This window comes from Chiloscyllium plagiosum, chromosome 9 (assembly GCF_004010195.1).
Source record: "Chiloscyllium plagiosum isolate BGI_BamShark_2017 chromosome 9, ASM401019v2, whole genome shotgun sequence".
Taxonomy (NCBI): Eukaryota; Metazoa; Chordata; class Chondrichthyes; order Orectolobiformes; family Hemiscylliidae; genus Chiloscyllium; species Chiloscyllium plagiosum.
This window is the reverse complement of record NC_057718.1, coordinates 60,809,046-60,815,132: the sequence shown is the minus strand read 5'-3', so window position 1 is coordinate 60,815,132 and position 6,087 is coordinate 60,809,046. Positions and strand designations below refer to the sequence as shown.

Sequence of the window (6,087 nt, the reverse complement as noted above, 5' to 3'; positions counted from 1 at the left end):
ATTTACTAGCTGATGTAAATTTAAATGAACTGACGCCAATGCAGACATGAATAGACCCACCATCACAGGAAAGCAGAAAGCTAACCAATATTGTCTCAGCAGCCACTTGGAGAGCACGGGTAATGTCAAGGGGGCCGTATGCACAAAGCATCACTAGTGTGACAAATGCTTCCAATGAGTAAATATTTTGTTATATTCTCAGAACTAAAATGTGTCTTGTTCATGCATTCAAAATGTACAATTTTACTATGCAATAAAAATAGAAACATCGTAGCTTATATTGATTTTCCATATACGGTTGTCTTTATACATTTGAATCTCTTAACTGGGAAGCTTGTTGGTTTTAAGTTTTAAAGATTTTTAATTAACCTTTGTTCACCACAAATAGGCCATGATTTTCAACTTCCTTCCAAATCAGGGAGGTGTCCGCATTGCCCGTCTGATGACACCGTCACAAGGCTCGAACCATTATTGAGTTCATGCCTCATTACAATATTCATGGCGAGCTGCCAGCTCTACAGCACTTATTATTAGCAGCGAACCCTTGGGGGAGGGTGAGAAATTGAATGGGGACATCACAGTCTAAAGGCAGATTACACCTCTTAAAGGGGAGGTGTACTTTTCCAATACTGTCCCTTGCAAAGAACACAGCTGACAATGTATTTGACCAACCCTCTTAGAAGCTCCTTATTTGGTTCAATCTCGATTTTTGTCTGGTTACACTTTTGTGAAGTGCCTAGGGACATTTTTAAATGCCAGTGTGTCTCAACAAAGAGGCCCAAAGCCATCCTATAATTGGACATCTGGGTATTAGTATAGTTTGTACTTGCATGGAGGATAAGTCAGAAAGAGACCAGTAGTACTTGGAAGTGAATGAACTCTAGCTTCAAATGCAAAATAGAATGCACTGCCTGGAAGAGTAGAATCTGGAGGCAGGTTCATTTGAGGCACTCAAAGGGGTATTGGATGGTTATTTGGTAAAACTAATGTGCAAGGGAATGGGGAGAAAAGCAGGATTTTGGCAACGGGTAACAATACTCATTTAGTGAGCCAGTGCAGGCATTGCACTTCTGTGACTCTAATTCTGAGTTTGTATCATTTGCAAGTTTTTCTGGTTTTTCCTTGTCACAGCACCTCTGGTACTTTCACAAGGAGATTGGGCATTTGAGGAGCACAGTTACCAAACTGGTTGTCTTTCCTTCAGCAGTTTGATGGTGTAGGTGGTGGTTGGGTTGGAGAAGGACAAGAGGGAGTATTGGGTTGTGTCATGCTTACCCCTCTCATCGTTGCTTAACTTTAATAAGGGTCCTAGATAAGCACCAAGTCCCTCAGTTAAATCTGTAAGGGACCGAGCACTTAATTTAGGTAAAATAAAAGCAACATAGATGTTGGGAATCTGAAATCAATCAATTTCTGAAGAAGAATCATATTGGACTCAAATGTTAACTCTGTCTCTCTCTCTTTCACTCTCTCTCCACAGAGGCTGCCAAACCTGAGTTTCTCCAGCATTTTCTGTGCTTAGTTTAGGTCACTGACTTGGATGGTGAAAAAATACTTTACATACAAGGGGTGGCACGGTGGCTGAGTGGTTAGTACTGCTGCCTCACAGCACCAGGGTCCCAGGTTCGATTGCAGCCTGGGGCGATTGTTTGTGTGGAGATTGTTTGTGTACAGTCTCCTCGTGTTTGCGTGGGTTTCCTCTGGGTACTCCAGTTTCCTCCCACAGTCCAAATGATGTGCAGGTCAGGTGAATTGGCCATGTGTTAGGTACATTATTCAGAGGGAAATGGGTCTGGGTGGGTTACTTTTCAGAGGGTCGGTGTGGACTTGTTGGGCTGAAGGGCCAGTTTCCACACTGTAGGGAATCTAATCTAATACAGGGCAACTTTTTCACACAGAGGGTGGTATGTGTATGGAATGAGCTGCTAGAGGAAGTGGTGGAGGCTGGTACAATTGCAACATTTAAGAGGCATTTGGATGGGTATATGAATAGGAAGGGTTTGGAGGGATATGGGCTAGGTGCTGGCAGGTGGGGCTAGATTGGGTTAGGATATCTGGTCGGCATGGACGGCTGTACATCTCAATGACTCCATGTGTCGGACTTTTTCAAACACCTCAAAAGTGTAAGTCGTTAGTCCCAGAATTTGTTTCTTGATTGAGACACTTTACCACGTCAATTCCTCACACATCTCCCTGTTACTTCCCCCAACTTCCAAGATCCAATCTTAACATTTCAGTGGAAAATGATGGCTGGGATCTAAAACAGATACAATATCTGAATTATAATATATATATATATATATGGTGCATATTTCAGAAAGGCATGTGGGGTGCCTAAGATAAGGCCTACTTTAAAATGGTGCCAGGTATTCTATATGCACAAAGTGAGGAAGCAAATTTGACCTTCACTTTTTGATTCATCTCAAACTGAAATTGCCTCCATCAATCCTAGAGCACTGTGAATGACAACACATTGTGTCAAAATGCAACAAAGTCAAAAGCCCCTGTTATCCCTATACAGTGGTCGCATAAAATGGAGCATAGATTTGGATTGTGATTTCTTATGCAGTGAATAATCACTTACAACTACACCAATGCACGGAATATCCTTTCTACTGGCTCTTTGTAGCAAATCTGCCCAAATCTTCTCTTTACACCCTGTGGCAGGAGCCAACAGACAGGGAAATGCAGAGTTACAGTGATGGAGGTGTGCTCTTCAGAGGGTTGACATGGACTCAATGGGGTGAACTGCCTGCTTCCATACTGTAGGGATTCTATGAGACCATTATCTTCTCCATGAGGTCCTTGAGTCGAGTAGGGAGATCTGATGAAAAGGGGAGAAAATGTCAGAAAGCTTTCTCCATTAAAAAAAGAATTAAACACATAAAAGAGATTTTAATTTTTTAAAATGCATTATCTTCTTATGGTTTGTTCACATATTAAACAAAGGTGGAGGATTGATGCTCAGAAGAAAATCTAGTCCGCCCATTACTGACAATATAAAGTATATAATTTGCAAAACTATATTAAATGCTAATTCTTTTCTGCTCATATGTGTCAGAGGCTATGAGCTATTCTTGAATTGTGACTGATGAATTTGGACACTGCTTATATCAAACTCATTACCTCACTAATGTCAGCATGGATTTTCAGTATTCACCCTATGACCTGAATGAGTTGGGTACTTGCACCAATATCAGAAAACACTAATGTTCCAAATCACTACCTACACAACCATTATTATAAGCAATTCACAAATCAATAATACCCACCTGGTTTTCCTCCATTCTATGCACACTATCATTATTTCTCAGATCCTACATTAATTGGCTCTCACGGTTATTCTTCACTTTATCCCATTCCACAATCTGTCATGTTCTTCCTCCTGAATGTAGACACCAGAAAACATTGCAAACTAGTAAATTATAAAATAAATTGCTCTTGAAAAGTATCGCAGGTTTTGAAAACAGTCACCGTAATCATGCATTAGTTCAAAACCCAACCCAAATTCTTTGGTTATTCAGCCCTCTTTGTAACAGGGCTCTTCAGGGCAGAGTATTTTCCAGATTATGAGTAAAAGCAGTCCAGTCTGGCTCACCCACTACCAAGTTTGATTTTCTTCATTTGGGAGCCTCTTCAACTGTATTTGATACTTCCTACAAGGTACTGCTTGAGATTGTAAATTAACCACAATACATCCTCAATGCTATAGTTTATTATTAAATAATTATTATTGTATATACAATTTAATTTCATCAAATACACAGCAGCATAAATATAGAAATAAACCTCCTTTGCAGAAACAGATGCTTAGCTAGGAACAGCACAAATGTTTGAGACTTTGATTTCTTGGCATGATTTTTTTCATTTATCTGGAGATCCTGCCATTGGGCCTGAATCTGGTTAACAGCACCCACTGTGGTGGGCAGCTGGAGTTGGGGCCATATATTGGCCTAGTGACCAACTAAAAGGTATCCAACGAAATCTTGAGGGGGTGGGGGGTTTGGTGGGGCTGCCCCCAGATGCTGTTAGCCCTATCAGCAATCGGACAACTCAAAAGCACCACAGATCATGGTAGTCTGTGACAGAACTCCTCAAATGTCAAGGTGCCCTTAAAGGGAGCTCTGGTAGATTGTGGAAAACCAAGTCCCGAGCCATTGGAGTGAAAAATTTGGTTAAACACCATCAGACAGGTTGCTGCAAGTGACCTCCTGCTGTTTGCAAAATACCCAGATTCAAAAATTACTAACTGACCACTTTGTGTGTCAATTCTTATTGTTTGCTAAGCTTCCAAGCTTTCCTTCCCTAGCACCAAATGGCATTGAAAGCAGTTGAATAGCTTTGATGACATCTCTGCTCACCATTTTGTATATCTTCTTGCCCCTGTTTTGACATAACTGGGAAGAAAGTGTCAATAGTCACTGTCTTCTGTTCCACATTCTAAAATGTGTAAAAGAGGTTATCAAGCTGACCAATTTATTCAGGCCAAAAGTAATTCGCACCGGATTTTGTCATTAACCAAAAACACTCTATTTCTTGCAATACACTTAGCTTCAATGAAACATAGAGAAAAGAAGGGATTTCTGATCTACTACAATGCAGTTTAAACTACATCTCTTCAAAACCCCTAAATATAAACATACTCAGTCACGATTAAGAGACACAAAAGACAGATGATTTGACGCAAACACTTTGGGTGGAAATGAGTATATATACAGGATAAACAAAATTCTAAAGGTCAAGAGTTCAGATATGAAGGGTTTGTTAAATTGACTTACATCGTGCTTTTTGAGTTTTAAGCTTTGACTTTAAGGTGTTGGACATTCTGCACTTTAATAATTGATCAGGTAATCCTAATCCTTTTCTTAGTAGAATTCTTTCCATTAAGATTTCTTAGTTTTCTGTTTTCTCATATGGAGAGAGTAAAGGAGAGGGAATGATGGATTCTTTCAATTTACAGGTTCTGGGTGGTTCTCCTTTCTGGTCATCTGAGTACTTACTGCTGTTTAGAACTGTACAGTTCAATCTTTCAGAGGGCTGTGGTCAGGCAGAATTTCCTTGTCTCAAAAGGCCTTTGTTGCTACTCACTGTCACTTACTGCTTCAAAACGCAGTATCATTTGCCGTAGCCAATATATAGCATTTGGATTGGAAGTTGCAAGTATCTCCTTGTCAGACAATCATAGTGTCCTACAGAAAGGAGACAGGTTCTTTGGCCCAAACTGGTCCTTGCCGACCAAAATGTCCATCTATGTTCATCCCATTTCCCCTCACTTGGCTTATATCCTTCTAATCCTTTCTTATCCATGCATTTGTCCAAATTCCTTTCAAATGTTGTTAATGTACCCGCCCCAACCATTTCCACTTGCAGCTCAATCCATATGCTCTGTGTAAATGAGTTGCCCATCGGGTTCCCTTTTATTCTTTCCCCTCCAACCTTAAACTGATGCCCTCTAGTCCTCGATTCCCCAAGCCTGGGAAAAAGACGGAGTGCATTCACCCTATCATGCCTCCCATGATCTTATATACTTCTATAAGGATCCCACCATCCCCTCCAGGTCTCCTTCACTCCAAAAAAAAAGTCCTAGCTTGTCCAACCTCTGGCTATAACTTGGACTGTTGAGTCCTTACTGTATCCTTATACATTTCTTCTGCACTCTTTCCGGTTTAATAACATCATTCCTATATGAAGGTGACCAAAACTGAGCACAATACTCAAAGTGCAGCCTCACCAAAGTCCTATATAACTGCAACATAACTTCCCAACTTCTATACTCAATGCCCTGACTGATGAAGGCCAGTGTACAAAAAGCTTCTTCACTGCCCTATCTAGCTGTGGCTCCACTTTCAGGGAACCCTTCCTGAATACCAAGGTTCCTCTGTTCCACTACACTCCTTAAGGCCCTACCATTCACCATGAAACTCCTACCTTAATTTGACTTTCCAAAATGCAAGACCTCACACTTATCTATATTAGTGGGCGGCACGGTGGCCCAGTGGTTAGCACTGCTGCCTCACAGCGCCAGAGTCCGGGGTTCAATTCCCGCCTCAGATGACTGACTGTGTGGAGTTTGCACGTTCTCCCCGT

General features: G+C 41.1%; 1 long non-coding RNA gene across 2 annotated transcripts in view; it reads right to left on the bottom strand.

The window, feature by feature from the left end:
- Positions 1 to 2,018: 2,018 nt before the first annotated feature.
- Positions 2,019 to 6,087, bottom strand: part of LOC122552890 — a 30,130-nt gene continuing 26,061 nt past the window's right edge. For both annotated transcript variants that reach the window (XR_006312543.1, XR_006312542.1), the window contains 2 exons: positions 3,273 to 3,385; positions 2,019 to 2,824 (listed from right to left, as the gene is read on the bottom strand). This is a non-coding gene — a long non-coding RNA (uncharacterized LOC122552890). The remainder of the gene's footprint in view (positions 2,825 to 3,272; positions 3,386 to 6,087) is intronic.